Source organism: Arachis ipaensis, chromosome B9 (assembly GCF_059453495.1).
Source record: "Arachis ipaensis isolate K30076 ecotype BB chromosome B9, ASM5945349v1, whole genome shotgun sequence".
NCBI lineage: Eukaryota > Viridiplantae > Streptophyta > Magnoliopsida > Fabales > Fabaceae > Arachis > Arachis ipaensis.
In genome coordinates this window covers 133,468,076-133,480,534 of record NC_142444.1, presented here as the reverse complement: position 1 = coordinate 133,480,534, position 12,459 = coordinate 133,468,076, and the positions used below count along the sequence as shown (strand labels likewise).

The 12,459-nt window shown below is 37.1% G+C and overlaps 1 pseudogene; it reads right to left on the bottom strand.

The window, feature by feature from the left end:
- Positions 1-8,070: 8,070 nt before the first annotated feature.
- Positions 8,071-12,013, bottom strand: LOC148546397 (zinc finger BED domain-containing protein RICESLEEPER 2-like; annotated as a pseudogene).
- Positions 12,014-12,459: the final 446 nt, after the last annotated feature.

The window sequence follows — 12,459 nt, the reverse complement described above, 5'->3', positions numbered from 1 at the left end:
ACTTCATTTTTCTTTTTAAAATTTTCAAATTCCAACCAAAATTCAAAATAAAAACAAAAATATTTTTCTTTTCTTTTCAATTATTTTTGAAAATTCTTCTCTCTCATCTCCTTCTAATTATTTATTTATCTACTAACACTTCTCTTCTTCTTAAAAATTCGAACCCTCTCCCTCTTTCTGAGTTCGAATTCTTTTTCTTTTCTTCTACTCACATAAAGAAACCTCTCTACTGTGGCAAAGAGGATCCCTATTATTTTCTGTTCTCTTCTTTTTTATATGAGCAGGAACAAGGATAAGAACATTCTTATTGAAGCTGATCCTGAACCTGGAAGGACTCTGAAGAGGAAGCTAAGGGAAGCTAAAGCACAACTCTCTGGAGAAAATCTGACAGAAATTTTTGAAAAAGAAAGAGACATGACCGAACCCAGCAACAATGCAAGGAAGATGCTTGGTGACTTTACTGCACCAAATTCCAACTTACATGGAGGAAGCATCTCAATCCCTGCCATTAGAGCAAACAATTTTGAGCTAAAGCCTCAATTAGTTTCTCTGATGCAATAGAATTGCAAGTTTCATGGACTTCCATCAGAAGATCCTTTTCAGTTCTTAACTGAATTCTTGCAGATCTGTGATACTGTAAGACCAATAGGGTTGACTCCGAGGTCTATAGGCTTATGCTTTTCCTGTTTGCTGTAAGAGACAGAGCTAGAATATGGTTGGACTCTCAACCTAAAGATAGCCTGAACTCTTGGGATAAGCTGGTCACGGCTTTCTTAGCCAAGTTCTTTCCTCCTCAAAAGCTTAGCAAGCTTAGAGTGGATGTTCAAACCTTCAAACAAAAAGAAGGTGAATCCCTCTATGAAGATTGGGAGAGATACAAGCAACTGACCAAAAAGTGTCTTTTTGACATGCTTTCAGAATGGACCATCCTGGATATATTCTATGATGGTCTATCTGAATTATCAAAGATGTCATTGGACCATTCTGCAGGTGGATCCATTCACCTAAAGAAAATACCTGCAGAAGCTCAAGAACTCATTGACATGGTTGCAAATAACCAGTTCATGTACACTTCTGAAAGGAATCCTGTGAGTAAAGGGACGCCTCAGAGGAAGGGAGTTCTTAAAATTGATACTCTGAATGCCATATTGGCTCAGAATAAAATATTGACTCAGCAAGTCAATATGATTTCTCAGAGTCTGAATGGATTGCAAGCTGCTTCCAACAGTACTCAAGAGGCATTTTCTGAAGAAGAAGCTTATGATCTTGAGAACCTTGCAATAGCAGAGGTGAATTACATGGGGGAACCCTATGGAAATACCTATAATCTCTCATGGAGAAATCATCCAAATTTCTCATGGAAGGATCAACAAAAGCCTCAAATAGGCTTTAATAATGGTGGAAGAAATAGGTTTAGTAATAGCAAGCCTTTTCCATCATCCACTCAGCAACAGACAGATATTTCTGAGCAGAATCCATCTAGCTTAGCAAATATAGTCTCTGATCTATCTAAGGGCACTCTAAGTTTTATGAATGAAACAAGGTCCTCCATTAGAAATTTGGAGGCACAAGTGGGCCAGCTGAGTAAAAGAGTCACTGAAACTCCTTCTAGTACTCTCCCAAGCAATACAGAAGAGAATCCAAAAAGAGAGTTCAAGGCCATTACCTTCCTTGGTGTGGCCGAACCCAGAGAGGAGGAGGAGGACGTGAATCCTAGTGAGGAAGACCTCCTGGGACGCTCAGTGACCAATAAGGAGTTTTTCTTTGAGGAACCAAAGGAATCTGAGGCTCATACAGAGACCATTGAGATTCCATTCAACTTGCTTCTGCCCTTCATGAGCTCTGATGAGTATTCTTCCTCTGAAGAGGATGAAGACATTACTGAAGAGCAATTTGCTAAGTGCCTTGGTGCAATCATGAAGCTGAATGCCAAATTATTTGGTAATGAGACTTGGGATGATGAACCTCCATTGCTCATCAAGGAACTAAATGCCTTGGTTCAGTAAACTCTACCTCAAAAGAAATAGGATCCTGGTAAATTCTTAATTCCCTGTAATATAGGCACCATGACTTTTGAGAAGGCTCTGTGTGACATGGGGTCAGGCATAAACTTAATGCCACTCTCTGTAATGGAGAAACTAGGAATCTTTGAGATACAGGCTGCCAATTTCTCATTAAAGATGGCAGACAAATCCATGAAAATAGCTTATGGACAAGTAGAGGACATGTTAGTAAAGGTTGAAGGCCTTTACATCCCTGCTGATTTCATAATCCTAGACACTGGGAAGGATGAGGATGAATCCATCATCCTTGGAAGACCCTTCCTAGCCACAGCAAAAGCTGTGATTGATGTGGACAGAGGAGAGTTGGTCCTTCAACTGAATAAGGACTACCTTGTATTTAAAACTTAAGGTTCTCCTTTTGTAACCATGGAGAGGAAGCATGAAAAGCTTCTCTCACTGCAGAGTCAACCAAAGCCCCACAGTCAAACTCTAAGTTTGGTGTTGGAAGGCCACAACCAAACTCTAAGTTTGGTGTTGATCCCCCACATTCAAACTCTAAGTTTGGTGTTGGGAGGTCCCAATAATGCTCTGAACATCTGTGAGGCTCCATAAGAGCTCACTGTCAAGCTATTGACATTAAAGAAGCGCTTGTTGGGAGGCAACCCAATGTTATTTAATTATATCTATTTATTTTCCATTGTTATTTTATGTTTTCTTTAGGTTGATGATCATGTGAAGTCACAAAAACTACTGGAAAATCAAAAACAGAATGAAAAACAGCATTAAAAATAGCACACCTTGGAGGAAGAGCATTCTGGCGTTTAAACGCCAGAAACAAGCATCTGTCTAGCGTTTAACGCCAGAAACAAGCACCAAGCTGGCGTTTAACGCCAGAAACAAGCATCAACCTGGCGTTAAACGCCAGAAACAGGCTACATTTGGGCATTTAAAGCCAAAAACAGGCAGCAGTCTGGCGTTAAACACCGGTATTGCATACAAAGGGCGTTTTGCACGCCTAATTGGAGCAGGGATGCTAAGTCCTTGACCCCTCAGGATCTGTGGACCCCACAGGATCCCCACCTTTTCTTCTCTCCTCTTCACACCTTTTCATAACTCTCTTCCACAAATACCCTTCACCAATCACCTCAATCACTCTTCCCCATCACCTCTTCACCACTCACATCCATCCTCTCTTCCCCAAAAACCCCACCTACCTCCAAAATTCAAACTCTTTTCCCTCTCAAACCCAAACCTAATGGCTGAACCCTAAACCTTCCCTCACTCCTATATAAACCCCTCTTTCCTTCTTCATTTTCACACAACACAACCCTTTCTTCTTCCCCTTAGCCGAATACACACCTCTCTCCCTCTCCTCTATTTTTCTTCTTCTTCTTCTCCTTCTTTCTTTCTTCTTTTGCTCGGGGACGAGTAAACATTTTAAGTTTGGTGTGGTAAAAGCATAGCTTTTTATTTTTCCATAACTATTAATGGCACCTAAGGCCAGAGAAACCTCAAGAAAGAGGAAAGGGAAGGCAATTGCTTCCACCTCTGAGTCATGGGAGATGGAGAGATTCATCTCAAAGGTCCATCAAGACCACTTCTATGAAGTTGTGGCCAAGAAGAAAGTGATCCCTGAGGTTCCTTTCAAGCTCAAAAAGAATGAGTATCCAGAGATCCGACATGAGATCCGAAGAAGAGGTTGGGAAGTTCTCACCAACCCCATTCAACAAGTCGGGATCTTAATGGTTCAAGAGTTCTATGCAAACGCATGGATCACTAGGAACCATGATCAAAGTGTGAACCCAAATCCAAAGAATTGGCTTACAATGGTTCGGAGGAATTACTTAGATTTCAGTCCGAAAAATGTAAGGTTGGTGTTCAACTTGCCAATGATGCAAGAAAACGCACGCTCCTACACTAGAAGGGTCAACTTTGATCAAAGATTGGACCAAGTCCTCATGGACATATGTGTGGAAGGAGCTCAATGGAAAGTTGACTCAAGAGGCAAGCCGGTTCAATTGAGAAGACTGGACCTTAAGCCTGTAACTAGAGGATGGTTGGAGTTTATTCAACGCTCAATCATTTCTACTAGCAACCGGTCTGAAGTTACTATAGACTGGGCCATCATGATCCATAGTATCATGATTGGGGAGGAAGTGGAAGTTCATGAGATTATACCTCAAGAACTCTGTAAGGTGGCTGATAAGTCTTCCACTTTGGCAAGGCTAGCCTTTCCTCACCTCATTTGTCACCTCTGCAATTCGGCTGGAATTGACATAGAGGGAGACATCCTCATTGATGAGGATAAGCCCATCACTAAGAAAAGGATGGAGCAAACAAGAGATCATGGACCTCAACAAGAGCATGAGGAAATTCCTCACCATGAAATTCCTGAGATGCCTCAAGGGATACACTTCCATCCACAAAACTATTGGGAGCAAATCAACACTTCTCTAGGAGAATTAAGCTCCAACATGGGACAACTAAGGATGGAACACCAAGAGCACTCCATCTTCCTCCATGAGATTAGAGAAGATCAAAGAGCTATGAGGGAGGGGCAACAAAGACAAGGAAGAGACATAGAGGAGCTCAAGAGCACCATTGGTTCTTCAAGAAGAGGAAGACGCCACCCTCACTAAGGTGGACCCGTTCCTTACTCTCCTTGTTCTTATTTTCCTGTTTTCGGTTTTTGAGCCTTATGTTTTATTTATGTTTGTGTCTTTACTATATGATCATTAGTGTTTAAATGTCTATGTCTTAAAGCTATGAATGTCCTATGAATCCATCACCTCTCTTAAATGAAAACTGTTTTAATTATAAAAGAACAAGAAGTACATGGTTTCGAATTCATCCTTGAAACTAGTTTAATTATTTTGATGTGGTGACAATACTTTTTGTTTTCTGAATGAATGCTTGAATAGTGCATATGTCTTTTGATATTGTGGTTTATGAATGTTAAATATGTTGGCTTTTGAAAGAATGATGAAAAAGGAAAAATGTTATTGATAATATGAAAAATCATAAAATTGATTCTTAAAGCAAGAAAAAGCAGTGAATACAAAAGCTTGTGAAAAAAAAGAAAAAAGAAAAGAAAAATGGCAAAAAAAAGAAAGAAAAAGAAAAAGCAAGCAGAAAAAGCCAAAAGCTCTTTAAACCAAAAGGCAAGAGCAACAAGCCAATAGCCCTTAAAACCAAAAGGCAAGGGTAATAAAAAGGATCCAAGGCTTTGAGCATCAGTGGATAGGAGGGTCTAAAGGAAAAAATCCTGGTCTAAGTGGTTAAACCAAGCTGTCCCTAACCATGTGCTTGTGGCGTGAAGGTGTCAAGTGAAAACTTGAGACTGAGCGGTTAAAGTCAAGGTCCAAAGCAAAAAAAAGAGTGTGCTTAAGAACCCTGGACACCTCTAATTGGGGACTTTAGCAAAGATGAGTCACAATCTGAAAAGGTTCACCCAGTTATGTGTCTGTGGCATTTATGTATCCGGTGGTAATACTGGAAAACAAAGTGCTTAGGGCCACGACCAAGACTCATAAAGTAGCTGGGTTCAAGAATCAATATACTGAACTAGGAGAATCAATAACACTATCTAAATTCTAAGTTCCTATAGATGCCAATCATTTTGAATTTCAATGGATAAAGTTAGATGCCAAAACTATTCAAGAGGCAAAAAGCTACTAGTCCCGCTCATCTTATTGGAGCTAAGTTTCATTGAAATTTTGGAATTTATAGTATATTCTCTTCTTTTTATTCTGTTTGATTTTTAGTTGCTTGGAGACAAGCAACAATTTAAGTTTGGTGTTGTGATGAGCGGATAATTTATACGCTTTTTGGCATTATTTTTACATAGTTTTTAGTATGATTTGATCAGTTTTTAATATATTTTTATTAGTTTTTAAATAAAAATCACATTTCTGGACTTTACTATGAGTTTATGTATTTTTCTGTGATTTCAAATATTTTCTTGCTGAAATTGAGGGACTTGAGCAAAAATCAGATTCAGAAGTTGAAGAAGGACTGCAGATGCTGTTGGATTCTGATCTCCTTGCACTCAAAGTGGATTTTTTCTGGAGCTACAGGAGTCCAAATGGCACACTCTCAATTGCGTTGGAAAGTAGACATCCAGGGCTTTCCAGCAATATATAATAGTCCATACTTTGCCCGAGTTTAGATGACACAAACTGGCGTTCAACGCCAGCTCTCTGCCCTATTTTGGAGTTAAACGCCAGAAACAGGTTGCAATGCAGAGTTAAGCGCCAGAAACAGGTTACAAACTGGCGTTTAACTCCAAGGAAGACCTCTACACATGAAAGCTTCAATGCTCAGCCCAAGCACACACCAAGTGGGCCCGGAAGTGAATTTCTGCATCATTTACTCATTTTTGTAACCCTAGTAACTAGTTTAGTATAAATAGAACTTTTTACTATTGTATTTATATCTTTTGTTCAACTTTTACGTTCTGAGACCTCCATGGGAGGCTGGCCACTCGGCCATGTCTACCCTATTATCACTTATGTATTTTCAACGGTAGAGTTTCTACACACCATAGATTAAGGTGTGGAGCTCTGTTGTTCCTCATGAATTCATGCAAAGTACTATTGTTTTTCTATTCAATTCAAGCCTATTTCTTCTCTAAGATATTCATTCGCACACAAGAACATGATGAATGTGATGATTATGTGACGCTCATCATCATTCTCATTTATGAACGCGTGCCTGACAAACACTTCCGTTCTACATGTAAAAAAGCTTGAATGTGTATCTCTTAGCCTTCTGATCTACGATCAAAGTCCTCGTGGTATAGGCTAGAATTATTGGCGGCCATTCTTGAGATCCAGAAAGTCTATACCTTGTCTGTGGTATTCTGAGTAGGATCTGAGAAGGGATGGCTGTGATGAGCTTCAAACTCGCGAGTGCTGGGCGTAGTGACAGATGCAAAAGGATTACTGAATCCTATTCCAGTATGATCGAGAACCGACAGATGATTAGCCGTGTGGTGACAGCGCATTTTGGACCATTTTCACTGAGAGGACGGGAAGTAGTCATTGACAACGGTGATGCCCTACATAAAGCTTGCCATGGAAATGAGTAGGAAGGATTGGATGAAAGCAGTAGGAAAGCGGAGATTCAGAAGGAACAAAGCAACTCCATACGCTTATCTGAAATTCTCACCAATAAATTACATAAGTATCTCTATCTTTATTTTATGTTTTATTTATCTTTTAATTATCAAAACTCTATAACCATTTGAATCCGCCTGACTGAGATTTACAAGGTGACCATAGCTTGCTTCAAGCCGACAATCTCCTTGGGATCGACCCTTACTCACGTAAGGTTTATTACTTGGACGACCCAGTGCACTTGCTGGTTAATTGTGCGAAGTTGTGACAAAGAATTGAGATTACGATTGTGCGTACCAAGTTGTTGGCGTCATTAAGATCACAATTTCGTGCACCAGTGAGTAATTGAAGGTCTATCAACCACAATCTGAGTACTATTTTCATGATCTATGCACAATAATCTCTCAGCTTAGTATATTGCAGAATGACCCTGCCATGTATTTCTTCCCTTGTCTTCCTCCTCGTCCAATAAGCTTTTGTAACTGAAATATTAGCCTTGTATTTGTCTTGAATGATTTCAATAATTATTGCAATCTTTATCTAATCATCTCCTCTCCCCTACTAATGTTGGTAACAATCTTTTTTGAGACACAACTGCTTGATGCAAGCCTAGCATTATAGTTCCTTCCACAAGTGTGCTTCTCCTAGCCTAAAGTAGTCAAAATTACCAACTTTTGATGCAAATATCATCTACTTACACTTTCCTTTCTTCCCTCTACAAATCACCATACACCTCACTTTATCATTCTTCACATGCCTAATATCCTTTTCATTCAAAAATGCATGCTCTTTAATAACATCCTTCAATTGAGCAAGTGACTTGAACTCTAACCCCACTTGAAAGTCATAGTCCTTGCTCATCTCAACCTTATTATATTTAAGGTACCTTCTCTTTTAATCATATCATCAAAATTTTTCTTGTAGCTATCAATATCCTCAATATCTTAACCCTAAAAAATTTCTCCAACATCTATATCATCACCAACAGCAACACCGTGACCAGTAGGATCATGACCAACAACTCCAATACCACTGGCTTGTCCGTTATCATCTTGATTTAACGAGCTATTGAACTCCTTAAAAGTATTTAAAGCTCTATCATCATTGCCATCTTCAACCTTAAAACCAAAATGATTTTCATGATCTTCATCATTAGCACTATCATCAAATCTATCCTCCTTACTAGATGGCTTTAATTCATCTTCAACCTCTACTTCTATTAGACCACTACCACTATACTCAGCTTTAGTAGGTACATAATCCTCATCATTTGAAGTTATCTCAATACCATTATCTTATCTACATCCATTAACAATATAAACTGAACAGTGCTTAACGATTTGTGACACTAATAACCTACCCATTCTCATAGCATCTCCATCACTCATCAATTCTCTAAGACCAGAGTTTAATTGATAGTTTGGTTTACAGTACCATATCTTGGCATAACCCTTGTACCTTAACCTCTTTAATTCATTAAGTATTCCTTACAAACTCCATTCATCAAGCTCAAAGTGCAAGTCTTCCAACATTCTCCCTCCTAAATACTCTAAATTGTGCTATGTATCATGAAAATTTTCACCGTGATGTAGGTCTATGGGGAAATCAGAATCCCATCATGACACCAAAAAAAGGAAAAAAAACCAAATAAAACCAAATAAATACCTTTTCAAAGCTAAAAAAATCCCATCCTTAGAGATATTTTTAGTAACAGATTCATCCTATCACTACAATAACAATAAGCAGAAGATAGCATAGTATGTACCTTCGAGCAGTAGTGACTAGGTGCTTCCGATAGCACGGTGCCTTTGACGTACAATAGAGAATGAGCTTTCACGAGTTGAGTGGCGAGGTGATCGACAGAGCTCAGTGGAAACCCCAGCAGAACTCAACAAAAACGTAAGGGTTTGGGAAAGGGACAAGGGTGCTTTTGAAATTTAGAAAATATTGAAGTGTTTTCGATTAAGTCTCGTACACTAACTTCAGAATATTTGTTTTTAAACAAAATATTTTATTATTTCATACGTTTTTATCACAGTAGGATTTAATTAAAAAAAATATATATGACATAGAAATTCAATTGAAAAAAATATAAGAATCTAATTAAAAATTTGATAAAATTATAAAGATTGATAGAGTACTTAAACTTTAATTTCAAAAGCCTCTTAAGTTGAGTCTTGTATCGTCCAGGAAGGCTTGTCAAAGAGTCATTATATTGTTGTGAGATGAGAGGACAGGAACGAGCACCGGAGGATAGAACGGTGGACGTTCTTCTCTTATGCACCTACTTGAGTACATGTGTGTCGTGGACCCGGCCGCACAGGTTTTTAGATGTGGCTCCATGTGAATCCGTCGGTTGAAATGCCAAAACGGTCACCAAAAAAACAGTCTAATATTGATAACAATGCTTTTAATAGAAAATTTATTTTCTCTTGAACAATATTTTAAGTTTTTAACTCACATTAACAATACTTTAACAAATACATGAGTCCTAATATAGATTATTGATATATGATTTTATCAATAAACCTAACTTCAAATTCTTTTAATCACTTGCTTAACAACATTTTTTCATTTTTGCCCGTAAAAGAAGATGCAACATCATATCAATGACCCTTCATAGCCATTAACCCTTGGACCTGAAAACACATTTTTCAGAAACAAAAAATTTATCTTCATGGATAAGAGCAACAACTACGTCAACGAACCTTCTTTCAATTTCTGCAACAACAAATATAGTACAACAATATAATAGATTATGCAGTTGAAAACATTTTTCTCTGAGGGGCACAGTGTGTTTTGATCCAGTGTGGTCTAATCAAGGGTTAAGATTTTCTATAGTTGTATGAGTATGTCATGGGTGTTATAGGCATTGTAAAGGACCTATGAAGTATAAAGACTTTTTGATTTGTCGTGTTCTCGTGTTTTTTGTGTTTAATCGTGTCTTGATAATAAATAAAAAAAAAATTTTAGACATATTTAGACACATTTAAATAAATATCATTATATTGTCAACGTGTCCAATCTTATTCCTAACATGTATTCTTAAAATGAGTTTAAAAATAATATATATTATTAATTATTAAAACAAAATATATTTTAAATATTTTATATAATTAAAAAATTATATTAAAAATAAATTTATAGTTTAATATCAATAAAATATTAAAATATTATTTTAATTTATCTAAAAAATACTTTTTATATATATATATATCCTGTGTCATATCATATTTCGTGTCTGTATCAGTATCTAGGGGTGTTCGCGGTGCGGTTTGGTTCGGTTTTTTGAAGGAAAAGCTATCCGATCCGGTCGTTTAATTAAGCTGCGGTTCGGTTTGGTTCGGTTTTTTTTTTCAAGGTCATCTGAACCAAACCAAACCAATTAAAATCGGTTTAGTTTGGTTCGGTTTGTTCAATTTTTTCAATCAAAAAAAATTCTACCATACTATTATGCAAAGTCATAACATTGAAATCGACAAACTGAAATACACAATAGCTAACAAAGTCTTGATCTAATAAAATATAACGACAACAGAATTCAAATACGATAATTAAAGAAGTTTAATAGTTCAACAGTCAACAAAACTAAAAATAAAAATAAATTGTCATTAAACTGATAGCAAAGTTATGGTGTCTTCTCCAACAAAATAGCTAAACTTCATAATGCAAACGAACCTGAAATAAAAAAAACAATTACATAATAAGAACAACAACAACAACAACAACAACAACAACAACAACAACAACAATAATAATAATAATATAAGGAAAACAATTCCTACCATAACAACTTAACAAGATGTACTTTAATCTGACTCAACACCAGAATCTTCTTCATTGGGATCACGAGTGGGTGCAACTTCTACAAAATATATAAAACAAGAATCAATCATAACAAATAATATATATTAATAAAAACTAGATTAAAATAAAGAAAATTATAAGTAGAAACTTAACCATACCTAATTCCAACTTCTCCAATTCCTCGATGAGTTCCTCAAGGACAAGTTTTGGAGAGTTTCGGAGCCAATTTTGGGTACAAATTAACGCTTCAGCTGTCATCGGAGTTAGAGAACTCCTATAATTATTCAACACCCTTCCTCCAGTACTAAATGCTGATTCTGAAGCAACTGTGGAAACTGGCATGGCTAAGACGTCTCTTGCAATATGCCCAAGAATTGGAAATTTATTGGAATTCACTTTCCACCAATTTAGAATGTCGAATTGCACGCCACTCTTCTCTAATGCCTCCATAAGATATAACTCCATCTCATTCTTGTTAACAATCTCATTGAATTGCATTTCCTTCTCAAATTCCATAGCAAAAGAAGTTTCATGTGCCTCAAGCTCTTGTGTGCTAATTTCAGGAGGATCTTGCTGAGTAGACCTTTGATAGTTACCACCAAACAGCCTGTAGCTATCAAACACCTTGAAAAGCGTCTCCTTCACTTTTGAAGTTAAGAATTCAGCATCTTCTTTTTCATACAACTTTTCAAAACTCCACTTAATCAGTTGAAGCTTATACCTAGGATCAAGAACAACTGCAATGAAAATCATCATGTTTGTGTTCTTTATATTTCCCCAATACTTATCATACTTGGACTTCATTTTCTCAGCCATGCTTGAAAGTACCGTATCTAAGCTTCCCATCCAATGCTTAAGTGTAGACAATATTTTACAAAAGTCATTAAAGTGTTGAGAAGATGTCACAAACGTTGAACCAGAAACTTTGTTAGTAACCTCATAAAATATTTTTAAAAACTTCACAAAATGCCTTGTATTCTCCTAATCCTCAGACCTAGGAATCCCACCAGCCATCATAGCATATTCAGAATCTCTCTCCCCCAAACGTTTAAATACCTTTTGAAACTTCAAAGCACTTTCATGCATTAAAAAGGTAGAGTTCCACCTGGTAGGAACATCTAAATGGACAGTGCCTTTTTCCATAATTTTAGTTTCCTTAATCATAGTTTTAAACCTCTCAGTACGACCAGGTGATGCACGCACATACCGAACTACATTTCTAATCTTTAAAATTGACTCATGCATTTCTTTCAACCCATCATTCACAACAAGATTTAAAATATGAGCACAACATCAAACATGTAAAAACTCTCCCCTTAATGGATATGAGTTCCAATCCTCCATTCTATTTTTCAAGTAAGAAAGTGCAACATCATTTGAACTAGCATTATCAACAGTGATAGAAAAAATCTGGGATATCCCCCAGCTCAACAAACATCTCTCAACAGTGTGGTCTGATCAAGGGTTAAGATTTTCTGTAGTTGTATGAGTATGTCATGGGTGTTATAGGCATTGTAAAGGACCTATGAAGT